This window comes from Phyllobates terribilis, unplaced genomic scaffold (genome assembly GCF_046119375.1).
Source record: "Phyllobates terribilis strain yellow unplaced genomic scaffold, ASM4611937v1 Scaffold_5__5_contigs__length_657084704, whole genome shotgun sequence".
Lineage (NCBI taxonomy): Eukaryota > Metazoa > Chordata > Amphibia > Anura > Dendrobatidae > Phyllobates > Phyllobates terribilis.
Window position 1 is genome coordinate 44924746 of NW_027362765.1, and position 25367 is coordinate 44950112.

Below are 25367 nucleotides of genomic sequence, written 5' to 3' on the forward strand. Positions count from 1 at the left end.
TAGGCAGGTAAATGTCCCCAATAGGCAGGTAAATATCCCCAATTGGCAGTATAGGTCCCCAATAGGCAGCATAGGTCCCCAATATGCAGCATAGGTCCTCAATGGGCAGGTAAATGTTCCCAATAGGCAGGCTGTTTCCCCCTTATAATGCCATATGCAGGCTGTCCCCCCCCCCCCCCTTATAATGCCCCATGCAGGCTGTTCCCCCCTTATAATGCCCCATGCTGGATGCCACCCCCCATATAATGCCCCATGCTGGATGTCCCTTTCTCACACCATATAATGCCCCATGCAAGATATCACTCCCCTGTCTTTATAATGCCCCATGCAGGATGTCCCTTTCCCCCCCATATAATGCCCCATGCAGGATGTCACCCCCCATATCATGCCCCATGCAGGAGGTCACCCCCCATATAATGCCCCATGCAGGATGTCACCCCCCCATATAATGCCCCATGCAGGATATCACTCCCCTGTCTTTATAATGCCCCATGCAGCATGTCACCCCCCCATATAATGCCACATGCAGCATGTCACCCCCCATATAATGCCCCATGCAGCATGTCACCCCCCCATATAATGCCCCATGCAGCATGTCACGCCCCATATAATGCCACATGCAGCATGTCACCCCCCCCCATATAATGCCCCATGCAGCATGTCACCCCCCCATATAATGCCCCATGCAGCATGTCACTCCCCCATATAATGCCCCATGCAGCATGTCACCCCCCCATATAATGCCACATGTAGCATGTCACCCCCCCATATAATGCCCCATGCAGCATGTCACTCCCCCATATAATGCCCCATGCAGCATGTCACCCCCCCATATAATGCCACATGCAGCATGTCACCACCCCATATAATGCCACATGCAGCATGTCACCCCCCCATATAATGCCCCATGCAGCATGTCACCCCCCCATATAATGCCCCATGCAGCATGTCACCCCCCCATATAATGCCCCATGCATCATGTCACTCCCCCATATAATGCCCCATGCAGCATGTCACCCCCCCATATCATGCCCCATGCAGGATATCATCCCCCCCATATAATGACCTATGCCTCCATACATAAAAACAACAAAAAAAAATCCAATACTCACCTCACTTCTCACTTGCTGCCGCTGCTCTACTCTGGTCTGGACTCCAGCGTCACGGCGGCGTTGTCCCGCTCTGCGCTGCCTGTGACGGCACTCGGGAGGGCGCGGTGTTAAGACGTCACCGCACCCTCTGACCTGAGACGTCACAGGAAGCGCAGAGCAGGAAGACAGCGGATCTGTGGAGGCACGGGGAGAGGTAAGTATCCGCCTGCCGGGGCCCTGAGCAAGAGGGGGAGAAGGGTGGGCGCTGACACCGCTCCCCTCTCCTCCGCCCATAGCCTGGCGGGCCGGATAAAAGTCCTCCGCGGGCCGCATGTGGCCCGCGGGCCGTAGTTTGAGGACCCCTGATATAGACTATGGTGGATTAAATTACATTACAATATCAGTTATTAATAGTATGTTAAAGCAACATTATATTCATTCATCTTATTATATTATATTTTTACCACAATATATTTCCATATCGATTTATGTATATAAACAAGGCAGTCAAGTTTTAATCATCCCCAATTTCCATAGCCAAATGTGTTAGAACCTTGCTGTTAGGTTTTTTTTCCTTTGCTGGTCACATGACCTTGTTGGCCTATTTAGTCCTGCTCCGCCCTTCTGGCTTTGCTGGACTTCATTGTATATCTACTTTCTAGCTAGCCTGTGCTCTGTATCTAACTCTGTTAGTTTGCTTGGTCTACGGACCTCTATGTTCTATCTATTTTGTTTGTTCGTCTGTCTGCTACTATTTCTGTTAGGAGGTGTCCCATATTCCTCCCAGTCCTTAGTACTTGTAGGGATTCCCTCCCCACATCTATAGGTCTTCGTACAGACTAGATTAGGACTTTAGCAGGTCTGATCGCAGGATCAGGTTCCCTGTTACATCGTAGGGATTCAGCTGAGTCTCATAGTAGGGACAGATCTCCTCTCTTTCCTTAGCTTTGGTAGCAGAACATAACAGTAAGTCCAGCCAGCAAATTCTCTAAGGAAAGATTTTTCTGTTCCATCATGGTGTCGGTTCAGGATTTGGCTCATCGCCTGAAGGGACTCTCTCTGGAGGTGGCCGAGCTCCGTCAGCACGTGAGTAACTGTCCTGGAGCACATTTCTTGGAGCCTAAGGTATGTTTGCCGGATTTATTTTTTGGTGAACACCCAGAATTTTTTTCATTTAAAAATGCTTGCTTATTGTATTTCCGTTTGAGACCTAAGTCCTCTGGGGATGAATCCCAGCGCGTAGGGTTCATAATGTCACTTTTGCGCAAAGAGCCTCAGGAGTGGGCCTTTTCTTTGCAACCTAGTGATTCATGCTTCAGATCAGTGGATAGTTTTTTTTCTGCTTTGGGACTATTATATGATGATCCTGACCGTGTCGCATCAGCTGAGACTGAGTTGAGACGTCTAAAACAAGGATCGGGTAATGTGGAAAAATATTGTACACATTTTCGTCGTTGGTCCACTCAAACAGGGTGGAACGATTCTGCTCTGAAAAGTCTATTTCTTGCTGGGCTCAGTGAAAGGGTTAAAGACCTGCTAATTGCTTATCCTACACCTGAAGATTTGCAACAGGCTATGCAATTAGCTATACGGGTGGATAGAAGACTGCGTGCTAGGGTTAATGAGAGCAAATCCTCTGCTATGTCAGTTTCTGGTTATGATAATGTGTGTACTAACAGTGGTGAACCGATGGAGATTGGATCGGTGGCACCTCGCTCTCAAGAAAAAGACCGTCGTTTTTCGCAAGGCTTGTGTTTCTATTGCGGAAAATCTGGTCATTTGATTAAAGGCTGTGAGCTTCGTATGAAGAAAGAAAAAAAAATGGTCAGTCACGCCCGTATTGCCTGTTTAAATTCCAAGGGTATATTTTTAGCTGCTTCCACGATTGCTCAGGAAAAATTAATGGAATTTCGGGTGTTTGTTGATTGCGGGTCTACACTGAATGTAATTGATGGGGGATTCGTGGAAAAACTCAATTTAAAACCTGAACCTTTGTCATCCCCCATTGCTGTGGTTTCTGTGGATGGCTCCCCTTTGAAGAATATTACTCTCAAGGTCAGTGAATTTCCTCTCACTATTAATGGTGTTCACCATGAGAAATTGGATTTGGTAGTGTTGAATAACTTGCCTTCTCCAGTAATATTGGGTTTGCCCTGGTTAAAATTTCACAATCCTGTACTGGATTGGTCTACCAGTGAAATTAAATCCTGGAGCCATAAATGTTATGACAAGTGTTGTAACGGGCGTATTGCAGCTTTGGATAGGGGAGAATTGCCTGTTCCTATTCAGGATTTTTGGAGAGTTTTTTCTGAGAAGGATTCGCAGGTTTTGCCTCCCCATAGAGACTATGATTGTTCTATTGAATTTGTCCCTGGAGCGACTCTTCCTAAGAGTCGTTTATTTAACCTTACTATTCCTGAGAGGAAGGCTTTGGAGGAATACATACAGACAAGCTTGGCCGCCGGTCACATTAGGCCCTCTAAGTCTCCTGTGGCGGTTGGATTTTTTTTTGTAAAAAAAAAGGACGGCGGTTTACGTCCTTGTCTGGATTTTCGTGAGATTAACAAAATTACGGTACGCAATCCTTACCCACTGCCATTGATTCCTGATCTGTTTAACCAGTTATTGGGGGCCAAGTGGTTCTCTAAAATTGACCTTAAGGGGGCATACAATCTGTTGCGCATGAAGGAGGGTGATGAATGGAAGACTGCTTTTAACACTCCTGTGGGTCATTTTGAGAATCTGGTTATGCCTTTTGGTCTTACTAATGCTCCTGCATTTTTTCAGAATCTGATTAATGACATCCTTAGACCTTTGATCGGTAAAAATGTGGTTGTGTATTTGGATGACATTTTGATTTATTCGCCAGATCTGGAGTCTCATTGGCGGAGCGTGCGTGAGGTATTACAGCTATTAATGGACAATTCGCTTTTTGCTAAGCTGGAGAAATGTGAGTTCGCTGTACAGAGAATTAGTTTTTTGGGCTACATTATCTCCAGCAAAGGTTTTGAGATGGATCCGGTTAAGGTTCAGGCTGTGCAGGAATGGCCTAGGCCTATTGGTTTGAAATCGATACAGAGGTTTTTGGGTTTCGCCAATTACTATAGAAAGTTCATAAAAAATTTTTCTAGTATTGTCAAACCTCTGACTGATCTCACCAGGAAAGGTGCTGATGCGGTTCAGTGGTCTTCTGAGGCCATTGAAGCTTTTGTGTATCTCAAGGAGAGGTTCACCTCTGCTCCCATCCTTATGCAGCCTGATGTTACTAGGCCGTTTTTGGTTGAGGTTGATGCTTCCTCTGTGGGGGTTGGCGCAGTATTGTCTCAGGATAACGGGGATGGATTACATCCCTGTGCCTTTTTTTCAAAAAAATTTTCGGAGACTGAATTGAATTACGATATTGGTAATCGGGAATTATTGGCTATTAAACTCGCATTTGAACACTGGCGCCACTTCTTGGAAGGTGCGGAATTTCCCGTTCAGGTTCTTACGGATCATAAAAATCTGATATATCTTGATGCTGCCAAGCGCCTGAATGCCCGTCAGGCTAGGTGGGCACTGTTTTTCTCGCGGTTTAATTTCTCCGTTACTTACATCCCTGGTACTAAGAATGTTAAGGCGGATGCCTTGTCTCGCAGTTTTTCTCCCATAGTCGGTGCTGAGAAAGAGGAAAACATTTTACAAGAAGGTGTTGTGATAGCTGCTTTAGACTCCGTTTTGGAAGATGAGATTCTTAAAGCTCAGGAGAATGCCCCATCTAACACTCCTCATGGGAGGTTGTTTGTGCCTGAGACCTTTAGGAGAGATTTGTTTGTTGAGTGTCACGAATCTCGGTTGGCAGGTCATCCCGGAATCTCTGAGACCAAGAGACTGGTGGGTCGCAGTTTTTGGTGGCCTGGATGGCAGAAGGAAGTCATTAAGTGGGTGCGCCAATGTACTATATGTGCTAGATCTAAGTCCTCACATACTCCTGCTGCGGGGTTGCTTTGTCCTTTGGAGGTCCCCAGTGCTCCTTGGACACATTTGGCTATGGACTTTATAACTGACCTTCCCCCCTCTGAGGGTTTTACTGTCATCTGGGTGGTCGTGGACCATTTTAGCAAGATGTGTCACTTGGTTCCCTTCGTCAAACTGCCCTGCGCTAAAACTCTCGCTAAGGCCTTTGTCAAGGAAATTGTCAGACTTCATGGCGTTCCTACTGACATTGTTTCTGATAGGGGTCCTCAGTTCGTGGCTCGTTTTTGGCGTGCCTTTTGTGACAGGTTGGGAATTCATTTGTCGTTTTCGTCCGGATATCATCCTGAATCTAATGGCCAGACAGAAAGGAAAAACCAGGATGTTGAGCAGTTCTTGCGTTGTTTTGTGGCAGACAATCAAGAGGGGTGGTCTGAGTTTCTGCCACTTGCTGAATTTGCTCTGAACAATCATACATCTTCTTCTGCTGGTTGTTCGCCTTTTTTTTGTTGTTCTGGGAGACATCCGTCGTTTGGGTCGTTCTCCAAGTTGGGATCTGCCGTGCCTGAGGAGGAGAATTTTTCCGGTGATTTGGAAAGAGTTTGGACGGATGTGCGTGGTAATCTTCAGGAGGCCAACAGAAAATCTAAAGACTACTTTGATAGGAAACGACAGGAGGTTTTGTTCGCTGTTGGTGACATGGTTTGGTTGTCCTCTAGGAATCTGCGGTTGAGGATTCCTTCTAAGAAATTGGGTCCCAAGTTTGTAGGGCCCTTTAAGGTGCTTCAGGTTGTCAACCAATCTGCTGTTAGGTTGGAGGTTCCTACCTCCTGGAGAATTAATCCGGTCTTTCATGTCTCTCTGTTAAAAAAAGCTTTTGTGTCGGATGGTGACGCCTCTGCCTCTGTTCCTCCGGTGGTGGAGGACGGGGAATATGAAATTTCTCGCATCCTTGACTCTAGACGGTATAGAGGTAGTTTGCAGTATCTTGTGGCCTGGAAAGGTTTCGGACCCGAGGATAACTCTTGGGTGAGGTCAGATGATGTTTCCGCGTCCAGACTTATCAGAGCGTTTCACAGGAGATTTCCTGATAAGCCTGGTCCTAGGGGATCCGGAGGATCCTCTTAGAAGGGGGGGTACTGTTAGAACCTTGCTGTTAGGTTTTTTTTCCTTTGCTGGTCACATGACCTTGTTGGCCTATTTAGTCCTGCTCCGCCCTTCTGGCTTTGCTGGACTTCATTGTATATCTACTTTCTAGCTAGCCTGTGCTCTGTATCTAACTCTGTTAGTTTGCTTGGTCTACGGACCTCTATGTTCTATCTATTTTGTTTGTTTGTCTGTCTGCTACTATTTCTGTTAGGAGGTGTCCCATATTCCTCCCAGTCCTTAGTACTTGTAGGGATTCCCTCCCCACATCTATAGGTCTTCGTACAGACTAGATTAGGACTTTAGCAGGTCTGATCGCAGGATCAGGTTCCCTGTTACATCGTAGGGATTCAGCTGAGTCTCATAGTAGGGACAGATCTCCTCTCTTTCCTTAGCTTTGGTAGCAGAACATAACAAAATGGATACTGAATCCCCTCTATCGCGATTAAACCCTCATTAATTTGTGAAAACACACATTAAAAAGCATATATTAAAAGTTGCCACTACATTATTTGAATCTCAGAATAGTTCATAATAATCTTTTTATCCCCAGCAGCAGTGACGTAGTTCATGTAAGGAATGGGGCAAAACTAACCGTATCGTTTAGCCCTTTGGGTTTTACTGTATTCAAGGTGGTGATCCACTTTATTTCTTTTTGTTCTAACACTTTTTTGAAATTTCCCCCTCTAGCGCCAAGGCTAACTTTGTCAATACTCCGAAAATGTAATAACCTCCAATTACATCTATGATAGTCTCTGAAGTGTTTTGGGATGTTTTTTAAGGATGCCACATATATTAAATCACAAGGGCAGATTGCCCAGTACATTACTCCAGTGGATTTACAATTAATAAAAAAAAATTCCATGGATCGTTCTATTTGTGGGCCCGCACCACAAGACCCGCATGAAAAACAACTACGTCTTGGAGCCAAAGATCCAGTTAGTGGCTTATATGGTGGCGATGGGATGTAGTGGCTCCTTACCAAAATATTGTTCAGTGTTTTTGACCTCCTAGGTGTAATCGAGGGTCTCTGTGGTATGACTCGATTCAGAACAGGGTCAGAAAGGATGGACCAGTATCTATTAAAAATATCATACATATCTCTTCACTGAGCATGATAGGGAATAATAAGTAACACCTGTTGATTTACTTTCTTATCTTTAGGTCTCAGGAGTTCATCCCTGGTGGTAGATTTTGCCCTCTCATAGCCCTGTTAAATAATATCATCACGGTAATTGCGAGCTTTAAATCGTTATTTCAAATAGTCAGCCTGCTTTTCAAACAGGAGGTCAGTTGAACATATGTGTCGAGCCCTCAGGAATTGTCCTGTTGGTCTTCTTCTGGTATGTTCCTGTAGAGGCCCTCGAAGTAGCTGTGTCAGATGTTGCCATTCTGAATGTGGAGGGTGCTCTGCTTGGGCTTTGTGCCGATGTGACTCCAGGTCTCTCAGAATGAGTTGTCCTGGAGGGAGTCTTCAAGCTGCTGTAGTTTTTGGGAGATGTGCCTCTGTTTTTTCTCCTTGAGGATGCGCTTGTATTGCTTCTGTAGGATTTATGGGCCTCTCTTAGGTCTCTGTTGTTGGGGTCTCTGTGGTTTTGGTGAGGCTACCCTTAGGGAGTTGCGTATTGTCTTGCATTCTTTGTCATACCATTTTTGGCACTGTTTATTTGTAGGACTCTTGGGGTTAGTCCTTCTGAGGCCTGCTAGTTCTGCCATGGTATATAGGATATTATTAAAGTCGTTCACTGCCAGGTTGACCCCTTGCTGGTTTGGTGTATAGAGACTTGTGTTAAAGTTTACAAGTAGCTCTTGAATCTTGATTCTGTTGGTCATGTTGTTGTATTCAGTGGCTAACTGTTTGTGCCAACTGAAGGATAATGGCAGGTTGTGGAGACCGCTCAAGTGGGGCTTTTGAGTGGGTGACTTGTCCGTAGATCTCATGTGCAGCAGTGTCTGGTTGTGGTCTGACAAGTGGGTTTCAGGGCTGACTATGAAGGCATTTGTTTGCTGGGTCCATATCGGTAATTGCGTAATCTACCACACTGCTGCCTGTGTGGGAGTTTAGTCTAAATCTCCCTAATGAGTCCCCTCTAAATGGCCCATTCAGTATATACAGCCTGAGGCTCCGGCACAGGTTCAGCAGTGTCCTGCCCCTTTTGTTCATGATTCTGTCGTGGCTGTTTCTTGCTGTCTGTACTGAGTCACTGTAAAAGGACTCGTCTCCCAGTACATATGTATTGCCATCAGGTGACACGTAGTCTTTCTCTATACCCGTCCTGGAGTTGAGGTCCACAGGTGAGCACCCTGCCCTTGGACTGGAATTGGGCTGCCTCCCTCTGTAGGGTCTCGAAGATGGGGATTCTGATGGAGGGATGTAAGCTGCGCAGAGGTAGATGACCTACTGAGATGTGAGGATGGAGCTGCTTATCCTCATCCAGATGTGGCTGTCTCCTCTTTTTATTGCCTTGATGTGTTCTTTGATCTCCTCCTTGTACCAGACTAGTATGCCCCCTGAGCAGCAGCCCTGGTTGGTGTTCTTGTTTTTCTGGGTGGAGACAGATAATTCCCTGTATCCCATGGGTGCAAGGGATTTCCCCTCTGCTTGGGTCCATATCTCCAGGAGGATCTGAATGTCAATGTTTTTTAGCCTTTATTTGAAGTCTGGGTCATTTGTCTTGGACCCAAAAGCTGAAGCATTCAGTCCTTGAATGTTCCAGCTGCTGATAACTAAGAATGTCATATTTTGTCGATATACCATATAATAGAAATATAACTGGTTTTAGTGGTGAGTTTGGGTGGCATATTTTACTGGGTGTCACACAAATTTGCTGCACAATGTGTTGAGCAATGTCCTTATTTCTGCCATGTTTCTGCCCTCTGTTGCTTTGTGTTGCCATTGTGGGGTATGTGGACTCCTATACTTCTGCCCTCTCAGTGGGCTCTCTCTGGGGATCACTGTGGGTTGCCATCTGTTTGGAGGGTGTCTTGCTTGTGGTCTCCGAGGTCTGTTTAGAACCATGTCCTTTAGCTCTTTTGCTAGTTGGCTGACTCGTTTATTGAGATGTTTGTCATCATATAGATGACGGAACATTATTTCAGGGTGTCTTGCCAGCTATATGTTTGGTGTTGAGGTAATGCTGGCGGCCAGCTCTGTGTTGATTCGCTGGGTTACCTGTTGGCGTCTTTCCTTGGGAGAAGGGCAGACAAGATTATTTTGCTTCTAGGGAGTTTTTTCTGGGCTGCTATTGCAAGTTTTGATAGGTCTTGTGTGACAGCCTCGTGGTGGATATGGTTTGAACCAGGGTGTAGTATGAGGTGTGTGGGCTCTGAGAAGTATGGTTTATTGATCACCTCCTCTGCTTGTGGAATTGTTCAGCAGCGGATTTTTAGGACCCGTGCCCCCGGGAACAGTCTCTTAGTGTCCAGGTATTTCCCGTTTGAGTCTATTAATAGGACAATGTCAGGGCCTGGTGTTTTATTTGGACCATTTGTTTGTGTGTTGTTGGGTCCTTGGGTATTGGTTGCACTGGGTTGCTGAGATGATGGGACTGAATTTTCGTTGCTAGGATTGAGGGTGGAGTTTATTTTGGTGTTGTTGAGTCCAGGGGTGCTGGTTACCTTAGTTTGCTTTGCGTCTGGGGCTGTATTTTTATTGCTGGGTATTGTGTAGAGTCTGCCTGTCCGAGGCTGTCGCAGGTCTGTGGTGTGTCAGGCACCAAGGTAGTTGGTGCAGGCATCGGTTTTTTGGGGGGGGGGTGATTGTACTTTGTGGTGCCTTCTCCGGTTTTTGTTGCAGGTTTGATGATTTTAGCTCTGTTATTTCTTTTTTGAGCTGTGAATTTTCTTTCTGCAGCATTTGAAGTGATTGTTGCATTTCACACAGGTCTGTTTTCACCCTTGATATTTCCTCCCTCAGTTGGTCATTTGCATTTTCTCACACCTTGGCTTCTTTGAAATTCCTCTTTGAATTGGATAACCTCAATTTCTAGTTGGGACAGGCTGTCTCTGAGTTTTTCCATCGGGGTTGTGATTTGGATGGGGCAGGTGGGCGGCTGGAGACCCTGCCTGCTGTGATCTGATCAGGAGTGGTTGTGCTTTCTCTCTGTCTCAGGGTTATAACTTGGTTCTTAATGTGCTGGAATTGTTGATAAAATTCCTCCAATTTGGGTTCCGTTCCTTGTACCATGATAGTTCCGTTGCTATAAATGTTTATGTAGAGATTAAAACTCTCAGGGTCCTCCTCATCCTGTACTCTAATTTGTTTGCCCCTGTTGATGCCACGCGTTTTTACATTCTTGTAATGTTTGCTGAGAGTCTAGTCCCAGCTTTTGTGGTGCCCTGAGTAGAATAACACATTTGTTTTTTCCCCCTGTTCGTTAAGATTTCTGGATTTTTCCTGATTGTGTCCATTTTTATGAGTTTTCTTGCTTTCCTGGATCTGGCATTTTCAAGGAAGGTTATCACTAGTGTGTCAGGCCCCCTGCTGTCTCCAGGTCTCCTGCCTTGCCTGCAGAGCTATCCCTGTGTTGTTTCATTTTGAAATGCTTTCTCTTATATTTTCTTGTGCGTAATATACGGTCAGTTCTTATTTTTAGCAATGTTTTGTTTTTCTTTAGCCCCATTTTCACAACAGGAGACTGACCACGGTTTGCCGTGGTCACTTCAAATAAAATTAGTTTCCGGTCCTGACAACTGCACTGCTCAGTCAGTGACACTGCAATATCAGTATCACAATCAGAACACAGCCAGACCTTAGCATCACCTATATGAGTAGTTACTTATCTCTTGTTTGCTGGCGGCAATGACTGACTCTTGGTGCCAGATTTTGTCGGGATTTGCTGGAAGCGGTTACAGTTTGTTTTCCCTCCAGTCTTGGCAGAGAACTATACCTTCTGCTTCTGTAGGTGGGTCCAGCACTGTCTCTGTGTCTGGGATGTACTCCTCAGGGGGGGTGAGTGATGATTGCTGGTGTACCTTCTCTGTGGATGTCCTCACTGTCACAATGGCTTTCCTGTACTTTCTCTGAGAGGTGCAGTGACCCATTCTGATGGCGCCTGCCTCAAGATTCTCTGGTGGCAATCAGCCTCTGAGGACTCCTGAGTAGTTTTTGTGCCCCTCCTGTGCACTTCTCCACTCTCTGACTCCCTTTTGATCGTTTTCAGTTATTTTGGAGAGTTGCAGGAGCCATGATAAAATGTGGCCATCCATGGATACACCGTTTCCGGAAGTCACAGAACATCAATTAGTCTTTAGTCTACGTTGATCGACTATCTTATAAGATTTGGCCTCAGGCTTTGATGTAAAATGCTTCATATTATATTTTTGGGGTAGTGCAGATTTTCTCTGTATCTCACAGTTGTTTGCTACACTGGCTTGTTATTTATTATTATTACCTCGAGCCATGGCGACTTGATGAATGAGCGCTCTGTAGGAAGATCAATCTTGTGCAAGCCTAGATAGGTCCACCAGGGTCTTCTCCGCCGTTATCTTGCTTGTATCAAGCCATCGGGTTGCTGGTCTTCCTCTTCGCCTTGTTCCTTCTATTCTGCCGACCATGATGTCCTTTTCCAGTGATTTCTCTCTTTGTATGATATGTCCAAAGTAGACAAGTTGTAGCTTGGTGATTCTTGCTTCGAGTGACATGTCTGGCTCGAAGGCGTTGATTCTTCTTCTGTCTTATTTCTTTATTGTCCATATGTTACTACAGAAAAAAACAAACTATGCACGAGTGTTGCCAGTGAAATGTTCCTTGATATGAATACCTTGTCCAGTGACTTCATTGTTGATTTCCCCATAGCTATACTCCAATTGACTTACGGTGTCATAGCTGCATCTTGAGTTATCATTGATCCGAGTAGGTTGAAGTCCTTTATAACTTCCAGTTCATTGCCATCCATCTCAAATGTGTCCCGGTCGTACTTGGCAGTAGTCAATATCTTTATCTTATAACATCTTTCTACATTTGTTGAAAATCCTTACTAAACCTTATTTAAAAAATAAATGACGTAAAACCAAGATTTTCCAGCTCCTGTATGAGCACAGCAATAGCAAATTTATAAAGTTTTTAATTTAATAAATTAAAAAAATTCAGAACTTTGTTAAAAAAAATAAGTTTGTGACCCCATTTTCATATCTTTTTAATACTTCTGTTAATAAAGAGGTGTTGTGGGCTTGTGTTTGCATGGCAAGCTGTTATTATTATTGATACAATTTTGGGGTACATACAGTGGTGAACTGAGGTGCCAAGGCCCCATCAGTAACATTGACTCTGGGGGCCCACTATTCATTTACATGCAAATGTTACCTTACACTCAGTTAAGATATTTGCATATACTTCTAAATAATAATAAACTTGGTAGTTTTTTAAATGAATATAGAGATTCTGGCTTTGATTGCACATAGAGAATCAAATGTAGTGTGACAACTGCTGCTCATAATGAGGGGTGAGGACCTACCGGGGGATTCACCTGTTTCCCTGTGTGCCACTCCGAGCCAGGGTGCATATCATGTCTTGATCTCATTATATTTATTTTTGGGGGGAGAGTCAACTACCGAAAAATGGCAATTAAATTTTCTCTTATTTTACAGTTTACTGTATGTGATAATTTTCCATCTTCATACAAGACCTGAAATAACAAGCACTTTTCACCTATTGTGTCCCCCCATTTCGTTGTAGAATGTAAGCTTGCGAGCAGGGACCTCACTCCTAATGTAGCTGTTTAAACTGTCTTAAATTGTATTGAATTTATTGTCTGTACATGTCCCCGCTTAATTGGAAAGTGCTGCGGAATATGTTGGCGCTATATAAATAAAAATTATTATTATTATTATTATACAACTACATAAGTTCTAAAAAGACTCAGGTCCATCAAGTTCAACCTTCTTCAACCAATTACACCTTCATTATCACTTGATTATTTATCACCCACAATGTCATTTGTGGGTTATAAATCCAGCCCTTCTATAAAAGCTGCTATAGTGTCGGCCATTACTACCTCTTGTGGTCAGGCATTCCACAGCCTGACTGTTCTAACTATAAAGAACCTTTTCTTATTTAGCTGCCGTAATAGCCTTTCCTCTACACATAAAGCATGTCCCCTGATCTTGGAATGGACCTTGGAAGGAATAAGTTATGTTCCAGTCCTTTGTATTGACCACACATGTATTTATACATATAAATGAGATTGTTGCTGAGGCATTTTTCTTCTAATGTAAACGCGCTCAACTTTTCTAACCTCTCATTGCATGATAGGCCTTTCCATCCCATGAAATAGTCTATCTGCTTTCCCTTGAATTGACTCTAGCTTTCCAATATCTTTTTTTTAGAATATTGAGCCCAAAACTGGGACCCATATTGAAGATGTGGCCTCACAAGTACCGTAGTATTACACTGGGATCATAGGATTCTCTTTTTTTATACACTCTAAAATCGTATGTGCTTTTGTAATTGCTGCTTGACATTGAGTACTGTTGGTTATTAGCTGCCTTGTAGCCAGGATACTCAAGTCCTTCTCCCGTTCTATAGTCCCTAATATATTTCTATTTAATATATGTAGCAATATGATTACTGCGACCACGGTGTATTACTATACTTTTATCAATATTAAACTTCATCTGCCATATTTTTGCCTATGCAGACATGTTAACCAGATTGTTTTGTAATATTATATAGTCAAGCTCAGTTTTTATTATCCTACAAACTTTTAGGTCATGAGCAAAGACTGACACTTTACTTTCAATGCCATTGACAAGGTCATTACAAGAGATTAAAAAGAAAAGGGCCTAATGCTGATCCTTGTGGCCTCCACTGCTCCTAGTACAGACTCTTGTGGTCCCCACTGCTGACTTTATCCCATTAAGATAATGTACCATTTAAAATGACTGTTTCATGACCCTTAACCAGTTTTTTACCCCTGTACATATAGTGTCCCTACAGTGCAGCTTGGAAACCCTTCAGAAATTTCTAAAATTTAGCATATATTTGACATAAAACTACATGGTATTTTAGCACAAGTCTCCAGCATAATGGAGCACACTATCACAAGGCAAAAGTGATAACTAAGTTATTGGATATAGAAAACACAGAAATTTTGGAACTACCCCCAGATCTTAATCCCATCTGAAACAAAAACACAGATAAACTCCAGACAAGAATGCGTTGCCATCAGTCAGGATTTTGGGCCAAAAGCTGATATCTTTGGACAAGACTGCATATCTTAATGTAGACAAATGCCTCACTCTACCCCTGAACTGATCGTTCACTCTCAGTTCACTGGAAAAATGTGTGATTTATGAAGACTGGACTTCAGCACACAGAGGGAGGAGATAACAGTTGTTGATAATAAAAATTTATGGAGAAAAGCTACAGTAGATTAGATACGCAGCTGCCTGAAACAATAGTTACACTTTACTACTATGAACACCACATTCTGAAAATGGTTTCTCCTTTGTGTGAATTCTCTGATGTCTAACAAGACGTAATTTCTCTGTAAAACATTTCCCACATTCTGAACATAAAAATGGCTTCTCTCCTGTGTGAACTCTCTGATGTGTAACAAAAGCAGATCTACTACTAAAATGTTTCCCACATTCTGAACATGAAAATGGTTTCTCCCCAGTGTGACTTCTTTCATGTCTAACAAGATCTGACTTATCAATATAAGAATTTCCACATTCTAAACACGAATATGGCTTCTCCCCAGTGTGAATTCTCTGTCTAACAAGGCGTAATTTCTCGATAAAACACTTACCACACTCAGAACATGAAAATGACTTTTCCACTGTGTGAGTATTCTGATGTCTAACAAGACGTAATTTTGTAATAAAACACTTTCCACATTTAGAGCATGAAAATGGCTTCTCCCCTGTGTGCATTTTCTGATGTGAAACAAGAACAGATTTAACACTAAAATGTTTCCCACATTCTGAACATGAAAATGGTTTCTCCCCTGTGTGGCTCCTGTGATGTCTTACAAGATCTGATTTTTGGATAAAACATTTCCCACATTGTGAACATGAAAAAGGCTTTTCCCCAGTATGACTTTTCTGATGTCTAAGAAGCTGAGATTTATCGTTAAAACATTTCCCACATTCTGAACAGGAAAATGGCTTCAGTTTTCCATGATTTTTTTTAAGTGTTACAAGGCTTGATTTACCACTATAGCGTTTCCCACGTTCTGAGTCTAAAATAAGCTTCACTCCTGTTTGACTATTCTCAGGTTTTCCAAGATTTGATTTGGTGCTATAATGTTTCTCACAATCTAAACTTGAATACAGCTTCTCCCCTGTGTGAGCTCGGTGATGATCATTAAATATTCTGGGACATTTACTTTGCTTAGCAGTCTTTAAGGAATCAGAAGATAGGACTTTTTCAAAAGGATCAGATGATAAATCTTTGCTGTGAAAGGATGATGGTAAATCTGTGATAATGGTATTCTCTTCATATGTATTTTGAGTTATACCACAATCATCGCCTTTAAAACCTGAAGATATCAGATATCCCTCTGAACTCCAGATACAGTCATCTGCCAAGAATAAAACAGAATTTATTATTTTTCCATAATATAACTCTAAAATTATATACACTGTGTGCATAATTATTAGGCAAGTTGTATTTTTAGAGAATTATTTTTATTATTGATTATTTTTATTATGAGTCTTTTGTATGTTCTCAATCAACCCAAAAGACTCATAAATATCCAAGCTTAATATTTTTGGAAGTTTTTTTTTAAGATTTGGCTATCTTAGGAGGATATCTGTTTGTGCAGGTAACTATTACAGTGCAGAATTATTAGGTAACTTAATAAAAAATAAATATAATCCCATCTCACTTGTTTATTTTCACCAGGTAAACCAATATCAGTGCACAAAATTTAGAAATAAACATTTCTGACATGCAAAAACAAAAAACAAAAAAATTAGTGATCAATATAGCCACCTTTCTTTATGATGACACTCAACAGCCTTCCATCCATAGATTCTGTCAGTTGCTTGATCTGTTTTCGATCAACATTGCGTGCAGCAGCCACCACAGCCCCCCAAGACACTGTTCCGAGAGGTGTACTGTTTTCCCTCCCTGTAGATCTCACATTTTATGATGGACCACAGGTTCTCTATGGGGTTCAGGTCAGGTGAACAAGGGGGCTATGTCTTTATTTTTTCTTCTTTTAGACCTTTACTGGCCAGCCACGCTGTGAAGTAGTTGGATGCATGTGATGGAGCATTGTCCTGCATGAAAATCATGTTTTTCTTGAACGATACCAACTTCTTCCTGTACCACTGCTTGAAGAAGTTGTCTTCCAGAAACTGGCAGTAGGTCTGGGAGTTGAGCTTCACTCCATCCTCAACCCGAAAAGGTCCCACAAGTTCATATTTGATGATACCAGCCCATACCAGTACCCCACCTCCACCTTGTTGGCATCTGAGTCGGAGTGGAGCTCTCTGCCCTTTACTGATCCAGCCTCTGGCCCATCCATCTGGCCCATCAAGAGTCACTCTCATTTCATCAGTCCATAAAACGTTTGAAAAATCAGACTTAAGATATTTCTTGGCCCATTCTTGACGTTTTATCTTATGTTTCTTGTTCAAAGGTGGTCGTTTTTCAGCCTTCCTTACTTTGGCCATGTCCCTGAGTATCGCACGCCTTGTGCTTTTTGATACTCCAGTAACGTTGCAGCTCTGAAATATTGTAAAACTGGTGGCGAATGGCATCTTGGCAGCTTCATGCTTGATTTTCCTCAATTCCTGGGCAGTTATTTTGCGCCTTTTTTGGCCAACACGCTTCTTGCAACCCTGTTGGCTATTTGCCATGAAACGCTTGGTTGTTCGGTGATCACGCTTCAAAAGTTTGGAAATTTCAAGACTGTTGCATCCCTCTGCAAGACATCTCACAATTTTGGACTTTTCAGAGCCCGTCAAATCTCTCTTCTGACCCATTTTGCCAAAGGAAAGTAAGTTGCCTAATAATTAAGCACACCTTATATAGGGTGTTGATGACATTAGTCAACACCCCTCCTCATTACAGAGATGCACATCACCAGATTTACTTAATTGGTAGTTGGCTCTTAAGCCTATGCAGCTTGGAGTAGGGCAACATGTATAAAAAGTATCATGTGATCAAAATACTCATTTGCCTAATAATTATGCACACAGTGTAGATATGTTATAACATTTCTATAGAAAACATTTTCAGAATAATTGATAAATATCTAGTAAAATGAATCTAGTAATAGAGTAATAGATTAAGACAGCTGAGAAGCAACAGCTCACAATCTAAGAGAAGACCTCACTGCAAAACAACCAGGTTGATCGGCAGTTTTCCATGTCTGTGTTGATGTCAGGATCTTCAAAGGCTCATGCTTTAATGTGCTGGTTACTGATGTTTAAATGCCAAAAAACTTGTGAAAAATTAAAAAGGGCCCTGTGATTTAAAGTTTTAGATGATTTCCATCTTACAGCCTGTCTGTAACATACAGCCGAAGAAAAGGGATCTTGTCCAGCATCATGTGGATTCAAATATTTCATTTGTAGATATATTAGGTTGTAGAGCTTGCAAATGCTTTAGCAATGAACAAATGTGAAGGTATTTGTGAACCTCACAACCTCATGTCTATGGATTTTAATATTATTTCAAAATCAAACTTTGGTATGAAGAATACTTACTGGGAATAGGCACGGGGGAACATACAGTACACAAAAACAGAATAAAGATAGTAAAACCATTAACGTAGCATAGTAGAAGCCGGTGACTGAGCAGAATCTGTGACTCTGCATTTACTGGTTACTACTCACCTGGGTAGTCATATGTAGGAATCTCCTCTTTACATCGCTCATCACCCCTCACATATGTCTCTGTAGTATTAATATGGGTCAGATCTTTACCCTGAAATGAATATTGTAACAGTCACAGACAGATGGAGAAGTCACATCTATGATCAGCTCTAATCCTGCCATCTCCACAGTACTCATTAAGTATAAAACATATACCGTATTTTTAGGACTATAAGACACACCGGACCATAAGACGCACCTAGGTTTTTGAGGAGGAAAATAGGAAAAAAATTGCAAGAAAAAATGTGGCCATGACGCACTGTTATGGAGGGAGGGGGTCTGCTGCTGACACTGTTATAGGGGTAATGTCCCGCAGTTCTGTACTAATATCCCCCATCCTGGTATATACATGTCCTCAACCTGATATATATGGCCCCCATCCTAATCATGGTATGCATGGTGCCTTAATTCCTATCCTGGTACGCATGGCCCCCCATCCCCATCCTGGTATGCATGGCACCCCTCTCCCCATCCTGGTATGCATGGCCCCCCATCCCCATTCTGATATACATGGCTCCCCATTCCTATCCTGGTATGCATGGCACCCCTCATATCCATCCTGGTATCCACGGCCCCTCATCCCCATCCTGGTAAGATTGGCCCCCATCCTGGTATACATGGCTCCCCATCCCTATCCTGGTATGCATGCCACCCTCATCCCTAATCCTGGTATTCATGGCCCCCCCTCATCCCCATCCTGGTATGCATGGCCCCCTTCACTGCACACATGAAAAAGAAATAAATACTTCTACTCACCTTCCTTCCCTCTGCTCCAGTGCTGGGTCCTGTTCTGCTGCCAGCAGCTGTTCTCAGCTTGCGAGCAGCACATGACGTCACTGCCATGCGCCCTTACACTCTTGATATCAGCTGCCAGAATATTCACTCCTCTCCATGTCGGGACTATGGGTGTTGAGAGGAGTGAATATTCATTTTCTTTAATAGCGGAACTCCTGCTGATACCCGCGTCCTATCTCGGCCATACCCGGCTGCTTACCGCTTCACCCTCCGGGAACAACACCGAGTAGACGTCAGGAGTCGGCGGAGACGTCGGGTGTGAGTCCGGAGCTCTTGAGAGGCCGTTGTGGAACACCGCGGAGTCGGAGGTCTGGTCGGGCAGCCTCCTGGATCACTACTTCCCCCCGCTCTCCCCCCGGAGCGGTCCGTCACTCGGTGAGCTCTACGGTCTCTGGGAGATCAGCGGTAACGGAGGTGACCACGGGGACCGGCACCGGAGTCCTGTGTTCTGAGTCGGTGGTGAGTGAGGGAGTCAGCCGGGAAGGAAGAAAAGACGGCGGCCATCTTACTCAGTCCCTCTCCTCTGGATACGGAGAGCAGGGTTTGCGACACTCCGCTCCCCATTCCTCAATAAGGGCTAGACGGGCCAGAACTGTAATTGCAATTTAACCCCACATGGGTTGGACCCCCACTTTGTTTTTTATTTACACCGTGGTTCCATCCCTGTGGAGACAGCTGCGTGGAGTTACCTATGCTATAAGCTATAGTCTCTACTCTACTGCTGTGAGATTCTTCCCCTGTGTTTTCTAACGCAAGTCTGCCATCTGCTGGAGCTTTTGGGAAAAGTAGATAACACCAAGTCATTCCCAATATATAGTAACATGACTTTGTCCGGTGCTTAGCCCACTATGTTAGCCCCAAGATGAGGTGACTCCTACTGCATAAACCTCTAAAAAAGCAGCACGACGCATTTCTTCTCACAGAGAACAGTGAAGCTAAGCTAATACTCCAAGACAGAGAACACGCTTAATACTTTTATATCTTGATCCCATTAATAAAACCAAAAATGACCAGGGGCAGACCTCGTAAAACAGCGTCCCCTACTAAACTGACTGAATTTTTCTCACGAGGAGCGGCAGAATCTACATCCAATCTGAGCGAATCCCAACGAGTCTCCTCGCCACCCTCTGGTCGCTCCTCCCGTGAAAGTTCAACTACGGGAGAGGACCCAGGGATTGCAGATGCTCCATTAACCAAAAACACGATGCAAGAACTACTGAGCACTCTGCGCAAGTCTTTAAAAGATGACATGAAACAAATGGTGAGTGCCTTGAAAAAAGATGTGAAAAACCTGGAGGAGCGTACCTCACGGTTGGAGGACAAAATGGTGGATTTTGCGGATTCTCACAACTCTCTGGTCGATGCATACTACGAACTAAAAGATACCTCAGAATATCTCAGAAATAAAATAGGAGACCAGGAGGACAGGTCTCGTAGGAATAACGTGAGACTTCGTGGGATTCCTGAAAGCGTTAAAAACTCTGATTTATCCCATTTTTTTCACAATCTTCTGCAGTCCGTACTCCCAGACGCATCAAACTCTGAGTTGGTAGTGGACAGAATTCACAGGGTTCCTAAACCTAAACATGTAAATCCCTCACTGCCTAGAGACACTTTGGCAAGGATTCATTTTTTCACCAAAGAAAAATTTCTACGCTGCATCAGAGATAAACCAGATCTACCTGCTCCGTTTCAAGGGATTACTATTTTTCAAGATCTGTCAGCCGTCACTTTAGCAAAACGCAAAGAGTTTGCTCCTTACACAGCAATTTTGAGAAACGTCGACATTCCCTACCGCTGAGGTCACCCGGTCAAATTGTTAATCATTAAAGATGATGACGTGGTGGTCTGCCTATCACCGCGACATGCAGAAAAACAACTCGCCAAATGGAAGCTCCTTCTGGAGGGGTTTGTTTCACCTCTCCCCTCAGAGCAACAGTATAAAAAAATTCCAACTGAGTGGATCACTGTAAATTGTTGAGGTCTGCAATTTTTCCTTTTTAGGAGTTCACCTCTAATCTCTGAATCTGTACTTGCTGTTTCCTCTTGTTGCCTTCCGGCACGGGAGTACGGTCCTGACAGCCTCGGTTGTCCTCTTCTGTTATGTCCGTGCTCTTTGAATACCCCCACTCGATAGCATATATCCAGATGGTTCGCTATCATTTGAACATTTATTCCATATATGTGTTTTTAGTTGTTCTATTTTATCTAAATGTGTTTATGTTTGGTTAATTAACCTTCAACCATTGGGTCCTTATTCTCCAAATGCACGATATTGTTGTAATGCACACGCCCGGACTGACTGGCGTGTGCGTGTTTAGTGGTTCCACTGTGCCATGAACCATAGAGTGCCTGGAGGGGCGTAACTAAGTATCTGCTCGATCCGACCAAGGTCGCACGACGGCATACGACGCCAGTGCACCAGGGAGGAACCGATCAGAGGGAACAGGGTCTACTCCAGGTCAGACTTCGGACACGGCTGTTGACCCACACCGGGGAATACAGGAACAGGCAGGCTAGAGCGCAGGCTGTGTAGGGTCCAGTACAGACTGGGAGACGAGTTCAGAGCCGCAGATGCGGTAATCAAACAGAGTAAAGCGAAACCGCAGGTGCGGTAGACAAGGCTGAGCAGAGCGAAACCGCAGACGCGGTAGACAGGGCTGAGCAGTGCGAAACCGCAGACGCGGTGGACAAAGCTGAGCAGAGCAAAACCGCAGACGCGGTAGACAAGGCTGAGCAGAGCAGAACCGCAGACGCGGTAGACAAGGCTGAGCAGAGCGAAACCGCAGACGCGGTAGACAAGGCTGAGCAGAGCGAAACCGCAGACGCGGTAGACAAGGCTGAGCAGAGCGAAACCGCAGACGCGGTGGACAAGGCTGAGCAGAGCAAAACCGCAGACGCGGTGGACAAGGCTGAGCAAAGCAAAACCGCAGACGCGGTGGACAAGGCTGAGCAAAGCGAAACCGCAGACGCAGTGGACAGGGCTGAGCAAAGCAAAACCGCAGATGCGGTGGACAAGGCTGAGCAGAGCGAAACCGCAGGCGCGGTGGACAAGGCTGAGCAGAGCGAAACCGCAGACGCGGTGGACAAGGCTGAGCAAAGCGAAACCGCAGACGCGGTGGACAAGGCTGAGCAGAGCGAAACCGCAGACGCGGTGGACAGGGCAGAGCAGAGCGAAACCACAGACGCGGTGGACAGGGCTGAGATAAATCGCCGAAGGGGAAAACAAAGACAAAGCAAAGGGAATAGGGCTCTGTTCACACGGAACAGAAAGAAAGGCAGAACCAGATACACACTAGATACTTGCAAAGAAGTAGCGAGAGGACTCCAACTCACAAACGGAAGTACAGCGACAACTAGAAGGAGTTAGGTGCAGGTTCAGACAACGCAGGAAAAAGGAAGGGACGGACATAGAGATGAAACAGGTAAAATGTAAGGAGACAGTTCAGACAGGAACTGTAACTGCAACAAAATACAGGAACGAGCCAAGGCAAAGCCAAGTGCTGGTTTAGACAAAGCAGGAGAAAGGGAAGGTAAGGACATAGAAAGAAACAGGAAGCAGGTTAGGAGACAGTTCAGACAGGAACTGTACTGCAACAAATACAGGAGCGAGTCTGGGTATGCGGCCCCCAGAGGGCAAGACGAACAGGCTAAGAGCATGTTCAGACTGGTCTGGAAATACAGCCTCCAGGAAGGCGGACAGACAACAGGCTAGAGTGCACAGACAGGACACAGTTCAGACACGGGAACTGATACTGATAGGCAGGAAACATAGACAGGACCTGGCATGTCAGCGACCAGAAGCCAACTGACAGAACAAGATGCTCAGGCAAGGATTCCAAGGAGGAGCTGAGTTAAATACCAGGTGACAGACAGCAATAGGCTGAGGACGCATCAGGGGAGTGTCAGCAGCAGCTACAAGAAACAGGAAGTTTAGCGGGCGTCGCCCTAAGCAGCAAGAGCAAAGCAAAGCAGACAACATGGAAAGAAGCCAGAGTGACAGTCTGGACTGGAGATCAAGTGCGCGCTCTTGCAAAGTGGGAGATGGACCACTATGCAAGGACGCAGCCAGGTATGTTACAATTGTATTGTTCTATTTCTCTCCATGTCAGTAATATGCATTGATGTTAAAAATGCTTTATTCTTTGATCGTATTCGAGAACTTTGAACTCCACTATGGGTATTAAGATCTTATCTCTTAATGTAAGGGGTTTAAATTCCCCCTTTAAAAGGTCTCTCCTTTGGAAAGAGATAGGATCATCCAAATGCGAAGTTATCTGTTTACAGGAGACCCATTTGCTTTCCCAAGACGCACCTAGATTATCCAATATTCACTTCCCCACAATAATTCAGGCTAATGCTCCACATAAAAAAGCGGGTGTTGCGATACTCATAAAACATACCATATCATACTCCATGTTGTCCCTTTATACTGATCCCAGAGGGAGATACATAGTCCTATCCTGTTTACTAAATAATTCCCAATACACGATTGTGAGCATATATAGCCCTAATGATAAGCCCAAAACTTTCTTCTCTAAAGTTCTTAAAAAAATTTGTTCCGTTTCTCAGGGACCATTGATAATTTGCGGAGATTTCAACGCCCCTGTATCTAGAGATTTAGACACGGACTCGGATCGAAATACGGGTCAGGAGGATTTAAAAGGTATTATATCAGAAGAAGCTCTCCATGATGTTTGGAGATACCATCATGCCAACGAAAGGGACTATACGTACTTTTCCCCTAGATTTTCATCATTTTCTCGAATAGACTATTTTTTAGTAAATAAAACAGCCTTACCATTATGTAAATCCTCACATATAGGTGCGATAACCTGGTCTGATCATGCCCCAATTACATTGGAACTCGCTGATGGCGGCACTCCACCCTCTGCGTTTACTTGGCGTTTGAACACTTTTCTTTTAAAATCTGCTCATAATAAGGAATATCTCTCTAATGAACTGAAACATTTTTTCGAAATTAATGACAATAGAGAAGTTTCCGATGAGACTTATGGTTATCGCAAAAAGCATTTATGAGAGGTTTATGTATAAAATTGGCTTCACGAGAAAAGAGACGCAGAGAGTACGAAGTGCAATCGGTCATAAATAAAATTAAAATTTTGGAGATCAACCAAAAACAAAACAAGTCCCCGGCAGTTAATAATGCTTTGCTGGAGAGTAGAAATGACCTTCGGAAACTCTTATTATTCAACTATGAACATAATCTAAAGCGGGTTAAAGCAAAATACTATGCTTTGGGTGATAGAGCAAGCGCTGTACTGGCCCGTAGAGTGAAAAAACTGACTGCTAAGGGGAGGATTGACCATTTGCTCCAGCCGAACGGGGATAAAATTTATGACCCAATAGAGATTGCCAACGCATTTGCAGACTATTATTCTCATCTGTACAATCTGAACACGGACCATACCATCCGTTATCCCTCGACTCCACATATAGAACAATTTCTAAAATCTATAGACTTACCGAAAATATCACAATCCCAACTTGAATCTTTGAACTCGCCTATACAGGTTGGTGAAATAAAAAGTGCAATTAAAGCGTCTAAACTACACTCCACTCCAGGGCCAGATGGCTTTGCTAACAAATTTTATAAACTGCTTTCGGAGCAGTTATCCCCATACTTGCAGCGTTTATTTTTACACTGGAGAAGCAAGGGTAAAATCAACCCATTATTCTTGGAAGCAACTATTGTTACCCTCCCAAAACCAGGCAAACCCCCAAATAAACCTGAGAATTTTTGACCTATTTCACTACTGAACTGTGATCTTAAATTGTATTCTAAGATCCTAGCTGAAAGAATTAATACGGTCCTCCCTCAGCTGGTAGCGCCAGATCAAATGGGTTTTGTGCCGGGGAGGCAAACCAGAGGTGCCACTCGACGGGTTCTAAACCTGATCCACAGAACAGAAAAATCTGGGGTCCCCAGTGTGCTCGTTTCGTTAGACGCAGAAAAACCGTTTGATCGAGTACACTGGGGATACCTCCAAGCAGTCTTGACTAAATTCGGGTTAATTGGACACATACAGAAGGATATAATGGCGTTATACTCCTCCCCGAGTGCGAAGGTATTAGCAGCAGGCTTTAGCTCAGACCAGTTTCATATGTCGAATGGAACCCGCCAGGGGTGCCCGTTGTCGCCTGCAATTTTTGCATTGGTAATGGAACCCTTGGCGCAGGAGATTCATACTTGTAAAGATATCTTTGGAATAAAAATAGGGTCCGTGGCTCACCTAGTTGGTCTGCATGCAGATGACGTAATTATCTCTGTAACACACCCCGAAACTTCCCTCCGAGCACTGCTATCCATTCTCTCTCAGTTCTCAGAAGTTTCCCTTTACAAATTGAACTCCGCGAAATCAATGGCCCTTCCAATTGATTGTCCCCCAGGATTAATTTCCAATTTAAAAAAATCTCTGCCATTTACATGGGCTAAAAACTCTATTATCTACCTAGAAATTCACCTAATCTCCCCCTCAAAAAACTTAGTCACTAAAAATATTTCAGAGCTACTAAATTCAATCAAGCCAG

At 43.9% G+C, this 25367-nt stretch overlaps 1 protein-coding gene and 1 pseudogene across 1 annotated transcript in view; both read right to left on the reverse strand.

Moving 5' to 3' along the window:
• The window catches only part of LOC141271883 (uncharacterized), a 235008-nt gene that overhangs the window by 115413 nt on the left and 94228 nt on the right, over positions 1–25367 (reverse strand). The window lies entirely within an intron of this gene.
• Positions 1–25367, reverse strand: part of LOC141271432 (uncharacterized) — a 310526-nt pseudogene that overhangs the window by 46325 nt on the left and 238834 nt on the right.